Source organism: Prionailurus viverrinus, chromosome D4 (genome assembly GCF_022837055.1).
Source record: "Prionailurus viverrinus isolate Anna chromosome D4, UM_Priviv_1.0, whole genome shotgun sequence".
NCBI classification, from domain to species: domain Eukaryota; kingdom Metazoa; phylum Chordata; class Mammalia; order Carnivora; family Felidae; genus Prionailurus; species Prionailurus viverrinus.
This window is the reverse complement of record NC_062573.1, coordinates 44,231,936-44,246,253: the sequence shown is the minus strand read 5'-3', so window position 1 is coordinate 44,246,253 and position 14,318 is coordinate 44,231,936. Positions and strand designations below refer to the sequence as shown.

The following is a 14,318-nucleotide window of genomic DNA, read 5'->3' as shown; positions in this document are numbered from 1 at the left end:
CAGTGTCATTTATCTTCTGTGCTCATCAGTGTCGCCTTCTTCAAAGGGCCAGTGATGGTGTCTTTCCTTAAGAGGTGATTATGAGGATACAAGACATATATAAAAACATTTTGAAACAAAGCATAGAAAGGAGCACAAAGAAATATTAACAAAAGAAAAGCATCCATTCAAACTTCTACATATCCTACCTCATGAGTCACCCAGACCCCCAAATGTCCTTCCAAACTCTAAGGACCGCAAAAATACTCCTAACTAGACATTTAGGAATGTCTTATTGCACATGTATTATGTTAGGCTATATGCACAAGCCTAATAAAATTTCAGCTTACATCTGTATAGCAATCTATAGTTTATTAAGTTCTTTCATTTACGTTAAACCATGGCAGAGCTGTGCATTTTTATATGCTGAATGTATATTTTATAAAGCTCTTGGGCTTTGAATAATAATGTATACACTATATGCATGCTCATTGTATATAAGTAGGAGTACAATATTAAATTATTACATGATGTATATTGCTGTATCTTTACTTTTATAACATATCCATGGCCAAATTTTTGATTTATATGATGGTGAGCACTTTGTCAGGAATAAAACCCCTAATTAAAACGAGACTCCTATGGGAAAATTGGATTTGCTTTATGATGATTCACTTCATGCTGGTTTCCAGATCATATAGCCCCTCAGACTAGGGTCCGATCTGAACATAGTTTGTGAAAATAATTATTTAAAGAAAGGTATAAAAACCTTTGGTATTTTCAACTCTTCCCTATGGAATTCAAAAGGTGTTTTTTTTCTATTTTTCAAAGGGAATAAAGATCGTTTGACTTCAAGTGCACAAAAAGTAGTTTTAGAATGAAGTTATATTGATTATAATAAGGCATGAATAATCTCTCCCAACATCTATCATTACTTGCATTGGAAAATGGCAAATATTCCACTCTCCTTTTAATGGAACCATCTGAGAATGGCTTTGAGAGTAGAAAATTAATAAAACAAGTAAATTGATGCAAAAACATAACATTCTATGGCTCTTTCCTTACCTACCCCATTTCTTTTCAAGTGAAACTAGAGAGCAGACTCCTCATTTGATACTAAATGACTAATTCAATTAAGCCCAGCCTGAAGTCTTGTTTTATATATTAATACAGTCTACACTGATGTTTATAAAAAGCTTAGAGATTTTTAGGTTATTGATGTTATCTGAACCCTAAGTGCTCAAATAGCCACAGTTATTAATGCAGATTTATCTTCATGACCTTCAAAAATATACATTTAATTTATAGAGATGACCAACTCATGATTAAAGAACACTAGCTATAGGAAAATTTACTTTTTTAGCCATCATGCCCATACACGGGCAGACACACACACACACACACACACACACACACACACACACACACACACCCGTCTCATTCTTCACATTTAGTACTTCCAAACTTTTTTTTAAGTAACTCAGAAGTTACACTATCACCAATAGACCCTTAACTAGAATATCAAATTCACTTTGGACCATGTTGAAAAGAAGTTTTGAATCTGAACTAGGTCACTCAAAGGTTCTCAGCATGTAGGTGGTGTGCAGCCTTGAACAGACTGTAATTTAAAGGACACAATAATGGGGTGCCTGGGGGACTCGGTTGGTTAAGCATCTGACTTTGGCTCAGGTCATGATCTCCCAAGGTTTTTGAGTTCGAACCCCCCGTTGGGCTCTGTGCTGACAACTCAAAGCCTGGAGCCTGCTTCGGATTCTGTGTCTCCCTCTCTCTCTGCCCTTCCCCCGCTCATGTTCTGTCTCTCCCTGACTCTCAAAAATGAATAAATGTTACAAAAAATTTTTAAATAAAAAATAAAGAACACAATGCTCTCACCTGTCCCAAAGTAACCTCCATGTCATGCCTAAAGTAGCCAACGCTTAAGCCACTGACTGTAACAGTTGGGGGATGGGAAAATGGAAGGAAAGGAACTCTTTTGAGTATGTAGCACAAAGGAAAGGCATTTCCTTACCTAAATTATCTCATTTAAATCTTAAAAAGCCACTTGAAGAGGTATCATCACCTTCCTTATAAAGAGGAGATAGCAGATACTCAGAAAGATTAAGGAACTGGCCCAAGGCCACACAGGTGCAGTGCCAGACCAAGGCCCACATCTATTCCAGACCCGACCCACCTCCTACACACAAAGACTTATAGATCTAAATTCAAAGATTTTCATTTTTCTCCTAACAATAACCAAATAACCCAAGTCCTACCTCCTATAGTCTTCAATAACGGGCATTTAAAAGTAATCACAGGGTGCCTGGGTGGCTCAGTCAGTTAAGCATCCAACTTCAGCTCAGTCATGATCTCGTGGTTCGTGGGTTCAAGCCCCTGACAGGCTCTGTGCTGTGAGCTCAGAGCCTGGAGCCTGCTTCATATTCTTTCTCCCCGCCTCTCTCTCTGCCTCTCCCCCACTCACGTTCTGTTTTTCTCTCTCTCTTTCAAAAACAAACATTATAAAAAATAAAAATAAAAAATCACTAATAACCACTAGTAACAAATCAGGAGAGAAATCAAAAAAGTAATCCCATTTACAACTGTATCAAAAAGAATAAAATACCTAGGAATAAATTTAGCCAAGGAGGTGAAAGATCTGTACTATGAAAACTAGAAGACATTGATGGAAGATACTGGAGATGACACAAATAAATGGAAAGATATTCCATGTTTATAGATGGAAAGAATATTATCAAAATGTCTATACTACCCAAAGCAATCTATAGATTCAATGCAATCCCCATCAAAATACCAAAAGCATTTTTCATTGAACTAGAACAAACAATCCTACAATTTATAGGGAACCGTGGAAAACCTGAATAGCCAAATCAATCTTAAGAAAAAGGCTGGTTTCAAAATATAGTACAAAGCTGTAGTAATGAAAACAGTATGGTACTGGCACAAAATCAACACATAGATCAAGGAAACAGAATAGAGAGCCTGGAAATAAACCCACAATTATATGGCCAATTAATGACAAAAGGGGCAAGAATATACAATGGGGAAAGACAGTCTCTTCAATAAATAGTTCTGGAAAAACTGGACAGCTACATACAAAAGAATGAAATTGGACCACTTTCTTACACCATATACAAAAATAAATTCAAAATGGATTAAAGATCTAAATTTAAGACCTGAAACCATAAAAATCCTGAAAGAAAACATAGGCAGTAGCCTCTTGGACATCAGCTCTGTGTCCTCAAAGGCAGCAAAAGCAAAAATAATCAATTGGGACAGTGTTAAACTAAAAAACTTTTTCACAGCAAAGGAAACCATCACCAAAATAAAATACCTAGGAATAAATTTAGCCAAGGAGGTGAAAGATCCGTACTCTGAAAACTAGAAGACATTGATGGAAGATACTGGAGATGATGGAAGATACTTTTGCACAGGATGCAAAGGAAACCGTCACCAAAATAAAAGCCTACTGAATGAAAGTAGTTGCAAATGATATTGTCCATAAAGGGTTAATATCCAAAGTATATAAAGAACCCATACAACTCAACATCAAAAAATTTTTAAAAGCCACCCCACTCCATTAACTAATAGGCAGAGGACCTGAATCATCATTTTTCCAAAGACATATAGATGGCCAAGAAACACATGAAAAGATACTCAACTCCACTCATCATAAAGGAAGTGTAAATCAAAACCAAAATGAGGTATCATCTTACGCCCATCAAAATAACTAATATCAAAAGATGAGAAATAACAAGTGTTGGCAAAGAAGTGGATAAATGGGAACCCTTGTGTACTGGATTGTGGGAATACAAACTGATGTAGTCACCATGGAAAACAGTATGAAGGTTTCTCAAAAATAAAAAGAAAGAAAGAAAGAAAGAAAGAAAGAAAGAAAGAAAGAAAGAAAGAAACGAATGAACGAACTACCATATGATCCAGCAATTCTAACTCTGGGTATTTACCCAAAGAAAACAAAACACTAACTTGAAATGATATACACACCCCTGTATTTAGTACAGCATTATTTACAATAGCCAAGGTATAGAAGCAATGTAAGTGTCCTTCGACAGATACACAGATAAGGATGTGTATAAATATGCAAAGGAATATTATTCAGCCATAAAAAATAATGAGATCTTGCCATTTGCAACAACATGGATTGACCTAGATGTAGCTATGCTAAGTGAAATAAGTCAGAGAAAGACAAATACCATATGATTTCATTTATATATGAAATCTAAAAAACAAAACAAAAACAGGCTTAGAAATAAAAAGAACAAACTGGTGGGTAAAATAGGTACAGGGGATTAAGAGGTGCAAACTTCCAGCAATAAGTCAAGGGGATGTAAATTACAGCATAAGGAATATGCCAATAATAATGTAATAACTCTGTAAGGTGACAGATGGTACTACCCTAATCATGGTGAGCAGTTTATGATGTATGTAACTGTCAAATCACTATGCTGCACACCTGAAATTAATACTGCATGTCAAGTATACTCCAGTTGAAATGAACAAAATAAAAGTAAGGAAATCAATAGGTACATAAAGATTATATATGACAAAAGTTCTCAGTTAACGTGGCTACCTGAAAGGGGTGGGACCTCTGCCCGTTAACACATACTAAGAGGATAGAAAGTTTTACAGATTACTTGACTGAGCACTTCATCAGGAAATGAAACCCCTAACTGAACCGGATTCCTGTTGGAAAATGATTCGCTGTAAGCTAAGGCTTCTAAATCTCATGGTCACAGAAACCAGAACCCGGCTGAAGAGCTTCTGGAGAAATGCAACCAGGGACTGCCAAATTTAAGTGGTCCAGGGCTGAGTAAGGCCAGGAGTCTAAGGAGTAAATAGTCAAGGAACGCCATTAATAAGTCTTCCCAAAATGCCAGGCACTATTTGAACCTCGGAAGAACCCTCTCAGATAGTTATGATTGGTCACATCATCCTATAGATAAGGAAATAAAGCTGAAAAGATTAATAGACTTGCCTGCTTCACGCAATGAACTAGTTTCCTGGGGCTGTCATAACAAAGTACCACATGCTGGAAATGTATTATCTCACAGTTTTAGAGCTAGAAGTCCACAATCAAGGCATCGGCAGGGTAGGTTCCTTCTGAGGGCAACAGGGCAGAATCTGTTCCATGCCTCTCTCCTAGTCTGGGGAACTCCCAAGCATTCCCTGGCCTGTAAACATTGCTCTCTCTGTACCTTTACATATTCTTTCCCTGTACTTGTCTGTCTCTTCTAATAAGGACACCAGTCATGTTGGATTAGGGCCCACCTTAATGACCTCATGTAACCTTGATTACCTCTGTAAAGACCCTACTTCCAAATAAGGGTCACATTCTGAGGTCCTGGATTAGGACTGCAATGTCTTTGGGGGGGACACAATTCCACCCATAACACACATCTCTTAAATAGCCAGGCTGGCTCTAATTAACCACTGCTCTATAAACCTGACCTCCTGGGGAGGTCAAGCCTCCTCAGGTGGCAGAGCAGAGCCTCCAAGTGAGAGAACTGGAGAGAGGCATCAGCAGCTGGAAGCAGAAGGATGAGGGAGACAAGCACCTTGTGAGCACGTACTGTTCTACAGATGTATTTTTACAACTGACCCACACATCTGCTGAGAGCCTATCCGTGACCACACCTGCTGTGTGTGCATTTGCTAATGCCCTGCAGGAAATGCAGGGCTCAGTCAGCCTCTGCCTCTGCCCTCTGCTTTCTGCCCACTGGCCTGGCCAGAGTTGGGGGTGCAGAGGCATACAGACAGGTTCCTGTAATCACCAGAGTGAAAGCCATCGCACCAAAAGACTGTATGGGAGAGGTTTCACAGTCACTCTGAAAATACAGAGCAGAGCGACTTCCTTCCAATACAAGATGGCTTCATGAGAAAACAGGCTTTGCTGTGGGCAGAATTTCAACAGAAGAAGATATAAGACATAAATACAGAAGGTGAAGACAAGAAACACCTACTGAAAGCCTATGCTGGGAGAGCTCATGGAAGCCACCACACTCAATCTTTAAAATAAGTCTATCCATAGGTATTATTATCCCCAAATTACAGCTGAAGCAGCAGAAGCCTGGGAAATTTCATGGGGGAGGGATGAGAACAAAATCCTAACCTCCAACCCAGCTGGAAACCCAAAGATCCTAGATGGTACAGGACTCAGGTAACTGGCTGTCAGAGATAGGAAACTCTAGGGGTGCCTGCGTGGTTCAGTTGGTTAAGAATCTGTCTCTTGATCTCAACTCAGGTCATGATCTCAGGGTCACTGAGTTCAAGCCCTGCACTGGGCTCTGCGCTGGGCATGGAGCCTACTTTAAAAAAAAAAAAAAAGGAGGTAGGAAACTATAAAATGAGTGAAACCAATTCATTTTCTCATAATTTTGGACACTCAAACAAATGCAAGGGTGTGGTCCAGCACACTCTTATTCCAAAAAAATTAAGTCTGTTCAAATTCACCACTGTACAAAATAATGTACTGTAGCCAAACTAGAAGAAAAATTCGGAAACATATAAAATTGGCAATTTCTAAAAACAGAAGTTATCATGTAGCCAGCTAGGGTAGCTGTGCATATGTGGGTTGTTTGTGTACATGTGTTTTTATGTGTGTATTTTTTCCCTTAAGCCATTAAAACCTAAGGAAAATTTTATGACAACAATGTGCCATGTATGTAAAAAAAAAATGGATGGGTTAAAGTTACTGTTTTCTTAGGATCTGTCTGGCATTTAACAGCCACGCACCAGTGCACTATCTGGAAAGATTTAGGACCTCTGCTGTAAAATTATTTATTAGTTGTTATTTATACTACGTGCTTACTGGCAGACCACCCAGTATTGTAACAACAAAAGCAGTCAAGCTGCACCTCTCCAAAACAAGCAAAAGACCACAGGGGTTGCCTATGGGTGTCACCACTGAAAGATGTGGCTTCCGGCAGGGAAGTACGTTCTATGTTTTGAAGGTGCTGCCATCCTTAGAGAGACCAAGTAAATGGAAAATGCCCATGTGCAGCATCAGAGGGCTCTCTGTTCTGTCATCTGCAAAAGGGTGGGCAGCACTGAAAATCTCTCAAATCCCTTCTGAATCCTGGATTTTTTTAAGAAGACCGGGATCTATTAGCAGTTGCCCACTAACCCCTGGATGTGATCTGGGGCTAAGCTCAGTGCCTGAGGCCTCAGGATTCCACAGGCTGCCAACATCTTTTTGACCCTCCCAATTTGGCTTGAGTAAGCTAACAAGACATATTTGAACACTCTTAAAGGCCTCAAAAGAAAAGCTCATTATACAGTACTTAACTTTATTAAATATGTCAAGGTTGCTGTTCCACTAGACCATCCAAGAAGAGATTGAATTTTTCTTTTAGAAATGTAGAAAGTATGGGAATGCAAGCTGGTGCAGTCACTCTGGAAAACAGTATGGAGGTTCCTCAAAAAACTAAAAATAGAACTACCCTATGACCCAGCAATTGCACTACTAGGCATTTATCCAAGGGATACAGGTGTGCTGTTTCAAAAGGACACATGCACCCCCATGTTTATAACAGCACGATCAACAATAGCCAAACTATGGAAAGAGCCCATATGTCCATTGGTGGATGAATGGATAAAGATGTGTCATATATATATCATACACACACACACGCACACACACACATAATGGAGTATTACTCGGCAATCAAAAAGAATGAAATCTTGCCATTTGCAACTACATGGATGGAACTGGAGGGTATTATGCTAAGTGAAATTAGTCAGAGAAAGACAAATATCATATGACTTCACTCATATGAGGACTTTAAGAGACAAAACAGATGAACATAAGGGAAAGGAAACAAAAATAATATAAGAACAGGGAGGGGGACAAAATATAAGAGACTCTTAAATATGGAGAACAAACAAAGGGTTACTGGAGGGGGTGTGGGAGGGGGGATGAGCTAAATGGGTAAGGGGCACTAAGGAATCTACTGAAATCACTGTTGCACTATATGCTAATTTGGATGTAAATTTTAAAAAATAAAATAAAATAATTTAAAAAAAGAAATGTAGAAAGTAACTATAGTATGCTTTATGCTCATTTAAATAAATAAGCAGAAAAATGAAGCAAACTTCTCCCCTCTGCACCATCACCCCCCACAACACACACACGCGCACGCGCGCGCACACACACACACACACACACACACACACACACACAGATTTAAGGACTTTGTGGTTATTTTCCTTGAGTGATTAATCTAAAATGTAATCAACCTAATACAGGTATGTAAACATCTTCTCCTTCTGTACACAGGAGGAATCCACATTAATCCCCTCATTCTAGTGATCAATCTCTCTCTCCCAGGTTGAAGCTGACAGCAGCCCAAATCTTATCATGGAATAACTAACACATTCAGGGAGCTCGACGGCAGCACAGTTCAGTCTCATCTTTCTAAGAGTGAAGTTATTTCTAGGAGTGAAGTTCAGCCGTGGTCATCTAGGTCTACTAACTGGCCTGGAACTTCTGACTTTAAGTCCTGCTCTCCTCCCACTAAGGCAGGATGTTCTCCAAGGTGGCAGGAGAGAGTACAAAAAGCTGTGCTTTCTATGCCCTTTCAGAAGAATTGCTCAATACTTAGTGATTCCCAAATCCAGCTGCATCCCAATCACTTCTGAGAACAAAGTCGTAGTGAATCTGTCCGCATTTCTATACATTTTTCAAAGCTCCCTCAAGTAATTGAGGTTTAGAAATCATGGCACATTTATACTCAACACTGAAGAATTCACAAGAATCAACTTTACCAACTTCTAGAGGCCAGAAGAGCACTGAGGGCAAGAGTGAGACTATCAAAAACATAACAAAAAAAATAAACAGGTTCTTTTTCTATCTTAGGAAAAAGCAAAAGCATAGCATAGTTGGATGTTGCAAAAAAAAATCACAATATTCCCTAAAACAAAGAGAAAATAAGTGACAGAAATCAAAATAATGACTTAAATCAGTTATTTTGAAAATAAGAACATTCAAACAATAACAATAAAATTCATACTTGAATGATGGCTTTTCCTTCAAGTTTTTATTATGAGATTTCCAAACATACTCCAAAGTAGAGATAATAGTTTAAGAAATCCCCAAAGCGGGGAGCCTGGGTGGATCAGTCGGTAAGCGTCCGACTTCGGCTCAGGGCATGATCTCGCAGTTCGTGAGTTCGAGCCCCACATCGGGCTCTGTGCTGACAGCTCAGAGCCTGGAGCCTGCTTCAGATTCTGTGTCTCCCTCTCTCTCTGCTCCTTCCCCATTCACACTCTGTCTCTCTCTCTCTCTCAAAACTAAACAAACATTGAAAAAAATTTTTTTAAATCCCCAAAGCATCATCCATTCTCCACATGGATTAAACAGATATATTCAGAACATTCCATCCTATAACAGAATATACATTCTTTTCAAGTGCACATGGAACATTCTCCAGAACAGATCACATATTAGGCCACAAAACAGGCCTCAAGAAATTCAAAGAGATCAAAGTCACATGATGCATGCATCATTTCTGACCACACTATAAAACCAGAAGTCAACCACAAGAAAAAATCTGGGAAGAGCACAAATACATAGAGGTTAAATAACATGCTATTAAACAATGACTAGGTCACCAGGAAATAAAATTTAAAAGTACACAGAAACAAATGAAGATGAAACACAATGGTTCAAAACCTTTGGGATGCAGCAAAAGCTATTCTAAGAGGGAAGTTTACAGCAATAAAGGCCTACCTGAGGAAGCAAGAAAAATCGCACATAATCTAATTTTACACCTAAAGGAGCTATAAAAGAACAAATAAAACCTAAAACCAGCAGAAGGAAATAAGAATCGGAGCAGAAATAAATGATACAAAAACAAACAAAAACCCCACAATAGAACAGATCAATGAAACCAGGAGCTGGTTCTTGGCAAAAATTCAATAAAATTGATATGCCTCTAGCAAGACTTACAAAAGAGACAGAGACAAAGAGAAAAGCCCAAATAAATAAAATCACAAATAAGAGAGGAGAAATAAAACCAACACCACAGAAGTAAGAAATTATAAGAGACTATTATGAAAAGCTATATGCCAATAAATGGGACACCCTAGAAGAAATGAATACACTTCTAGAAACATATAAATTACCAAAACATAAATAGGAAGAAACAGAAAATTTGAACAAATTACCAGCAAAAAAATTGAATAAGTAATCAAAAAACTCCCAACAAAAGTCCACAACCAGATGGCTTCACAGGTGCATTCTACCAAACATTTAGTGAAGAGTTAATACCTGTTCTTCTCAAACTATTCCAAAAAATAAAAAAGAAAGTAAACTTCCAAATTCATTCTACGTAGCTAGCATAACCCTGACACCAAAAGCAGATAAAGACACCACAAAAAAAGAGAACTATATCCAGTATCTCTGATGAACATAGGTAAAAAAAAAATCCTCAACAAAATACTACCAAACCAAATCCAACAGTACATTTAAAAAAATCATTCATCACAATCAAGTGGTATTTATTTCTGAAGCTACAAGAGTGGTTTAATATTCACAAATTAATCAGGGTGCCCGGATGCTTCAGTTAGTTAAGCATCTGACTTTGGCTCAGGTCATGATCTCATAGTTCCTGAGTTCCAGCCCCACGTCAGGCTCTGCACTGACAGTGTGGAGCCTGCTTTAGATTCTCTGTCTCCCTCTCTCTCTCTGCCACTTCCCCACTCATTCTCAAATTCTTTCTCTCTCTCCCTCTCCCTCTCCCCATCTCTGTCATAAATAAATACTTTTAAAATATTCACAAATTAATCAACATGATACATCACATCAATAAGAGAAAGGATAAGAACCATATGAGCATTTCAATAGATGCAGAAAAAGCATTTGACAAAGTACAACATCCATTTATGATTTAAAAAAAAAATAGGGTCAGAAGGAACATACCTCAACATAATAAAGGCCATATATGAAAAACCCAGAGCTAACATCATCCTCAATGGGGAAAAACTGAGGGCCTTTGCCCTAATGTCAGGAAAAAGAAAGAGATGCCTGCTCTCACCGCTTTTATTCAACACAGTACTGGACGTCCTAGCCACAGCAATCAGACAACAAAAAGAAATAAAAGGCATCCAAATCAACACGGAAGAAGTCAAACTTTCACTATTTGCACATAACATGATACTCTATGTAGAAAACCTGAAAGACTCCATCAAAAAACTGCTAGAACTGATAAATGAATTCAGTAAAGTCACAGGATACAAAGTCAATCTACAGAAATCTGTTGTATTTCCATACACCGATAATAAATCAGCAGAAAGAGAAATTAAGAAAACAATCCCATTTATAGTCACACCAAAAATAATAAGATATCTAAGAATAAACTTAACCAAAGAGGTGAAAGACCTATACTTTGAAACTATACCACAGGTCTGAAAGAAATTGAAAATGACACAAAGAAATGGAAAGACATTTCATGCTCGTGGATTAGAAGAATAATGTTAAAATGTCCATACTACCCCAAATCAATCCACACAATTTAATGCAATCCCTATCAAAATACCAACAGCATTTTTCACAGAACTAGAAAAAGCAATCCTCAAATTTGTGTGGAACCAATGATGACCCCAAATAGCCAAAGCAATCTTGAGAAAGAAAAGCCAAAGCAATCTTGAGAAAGAAGCATCACAATTCTGGACTTCAAGTTATATTACAAAGCTAAAGTAATCAAAATAGTGTGGTACTGGCACACAAAGAGACACACAGATCAATGGAACAGGATACAAAGCCCAGAAACAAATCCACAGTTATATGGTCAATTAATCTTCAACAAGAGGTAAGAATATGCAATGGGAAAAAGACCATCTCCAACAAAGGATGCTGGGAAAACTGGACAGCAACATGCAAGAGAAAGAATCTGGACCACTTGCTTACACCATACACAAGAATAAACTCAATATGGATTAAAGACCTAAATGTGAGACCTGAAGCCATAAAAATCCTACAAGAGAGCACAGGCAGTAATTCCTCTGACATCAGCCATAACAACATTTTCCTAGATATGTCTTCTGAGGCAAGGAAAACAAAAGCAAAAATAAACTATTGGGACTACATCAAAATAAAAAGCTTCTGTACAGCAAAGGAAACTATCAACAAAACTAAAAGATAACCTACTAAATGGGAGAACATATTTGTAAATGACATCTCTGATAAAGGGTTAGTATCCAAAATAATAAAGAACACACACACACACACACACACACACACACAAAACACAAATAATCCAATTTAAAAATGGGCAGAGGATATAAGCAGACATTTCCAAACAAGGCATAGAGATAGCCAACAGACACATGAAAACATGCTCAACATCACTCATCATCAGGGAAATGCACATCAAAACTACAATGAGACATCATCTCGTACCTGTCAGAATGGCTAAAATCCAGAAACACAAGAAACAAGTGTTGGGGAGGATGTGGAGAAAAAAGAACCCTCATGCACTGCTGGCGGGAATACAAACTGGTGCAGACACAGTGGAAAACAGTACCGAGGTTCCTCAAAAAGTTAAAAATAGAACTACCCTACAATCCAGTAATCCCACTAGTGAATATTTACCCAAGGAATACAAAAACACTAATTTGAAAGGATATATGCACCCTATGTTTATTGCAACATTATTTATAATAGCCAAGGTATGGAAACAGTTCAAGTGTCCATCAACAGATGAATGGATAAAGAAGATTTGGTGTGTGTATACACACACACATACATACACACAATAGAATATTATTCAGCCATGAAAAAGAATGAAATCTTGACATTTGCAATAACATGGATGGAGCTAGAGAGTATAATGGCTAAGTGAAATAAGTCAGAGAAAGACAAATACCATATGTTTTCACTCATATGTAGAATTTTAGAAACAAAACAAATGAACAAAGGGAAAAGGAGACACACACACACACACACCAAGAAACAGACTCTTAACTGTAGAGAACAAACTGATGGTTACCAGAGGGGGTAGGGGGAGGAATGTGTGAAATAGGTGATTGGGATTAAGATGTGCACTTGTCCCAACTGTTTAAAAAACAAAAAAAAAGATGTGCACTTGTGATGAGCACCAGGTGATGTATGACATTGTCGAATCACTATATTGTACACCTGAAACTAATATAACACTGTATATTAACTATACTGGAATTAAATTTTTTTTAATAAAATCAAAAAACAGTAAGTGGGAAAATGATGCTGGGAAAACTGGATATCCACATGCAAAAGAATAAACTGGATCTTTGCCTTACATCATACATTAAAAGTAACTCAATGGAATACTTAAATGTAAAAACAAAAATTATAAAACTCTTAGAAGAAAACAGAGGGGGAAAGCTTTGTATAACAAGGGATTTGGCAACAATTTCTTGGTAATAACACCAAAAACAGAGCAACAAAAGACAAATAGGTAAATTAGACTTACATTTAAAACCTTTGTGCACCAAGATATACTAACAAGGAGTGAAGAGGGGTGCCTGGGTGACTCAGTCAGTTAAGCATTGGACTCTTGATCTCAGCGTCATGAGTTCAAGCCCCATGTTAGGCTCCACACTGAGCACGAAGCCTGCTTTAAAAAAGAGGGAATGAAGAGAAAACCCACAAAAGAGGAGAAAATACTTGCAAATTTTCTTCCTCTGATAAGAAACTAATATCCAGAATATATAAAAATTTCCTACAACTCAACAAAATGGTCAGTTAAAAACTGGGCAAAGCACTTAAGAGATGTCTTTGCAAAGGAGATACGAAAATGGCCACTAAGCACATAAAAAGATGCTCGATATGACTAGGGAAATGCAAATCTAAATCACAAAATATTCCTTCACACCCATTAGGATGGTTATTATTCTAAAAAGGAATTTTCAAGTAAATGTTGGTGAGGAAAGGAATGATTTGTGGTTCTAAATAGAATTGGTCAAGTTGAGTGAGACTCTGCAAAGGGACAGAGGAAAGTAGAATCTAAAAATGTTTAGAGGAACTATGTTTTGAGTCCACATACTCTAATATTCCCTATTCAAAGTGGAACCTCTGAGCATTGCTCATGGGATGATAAAATGGTGCAGCCTCTGTGGGAAATAGCATGGAGTTTCCTTAAAAAGTGAAAAGTAGAGGGGGAGCCAGGTCACGATCTCGCGGTCCGTGAGTTCGAGCCCCACGTCAGGCTCTGGGCTGACGGCTCAGAGCCTGGAGCCTGTTTCCGATTCTGTGTCTCCCTCTCTCTCTGCCCCTCCCCCGTTCATGCTCTGTCTCTCTCTGTCCCAAAAATAAATAAACGTTAAAA

At 38.0% G+C, this 14,318-nt stretch overlaps 1 protein-coding gene across 1 annotated transcript in view; it reads right to left on the bottom strand.

The window, feature by feature from the left end:
* SAXO1 (stabilizer of axonemal microtubules 1) overlaps nt 1–14,318 on the bottom strand; it is a 99,044-nt gene that overhangs the window by 58,354 nt on the left and 26,372 nt on the right. The gene's annotated exons all lie outside the window — the stretch shown is intronic.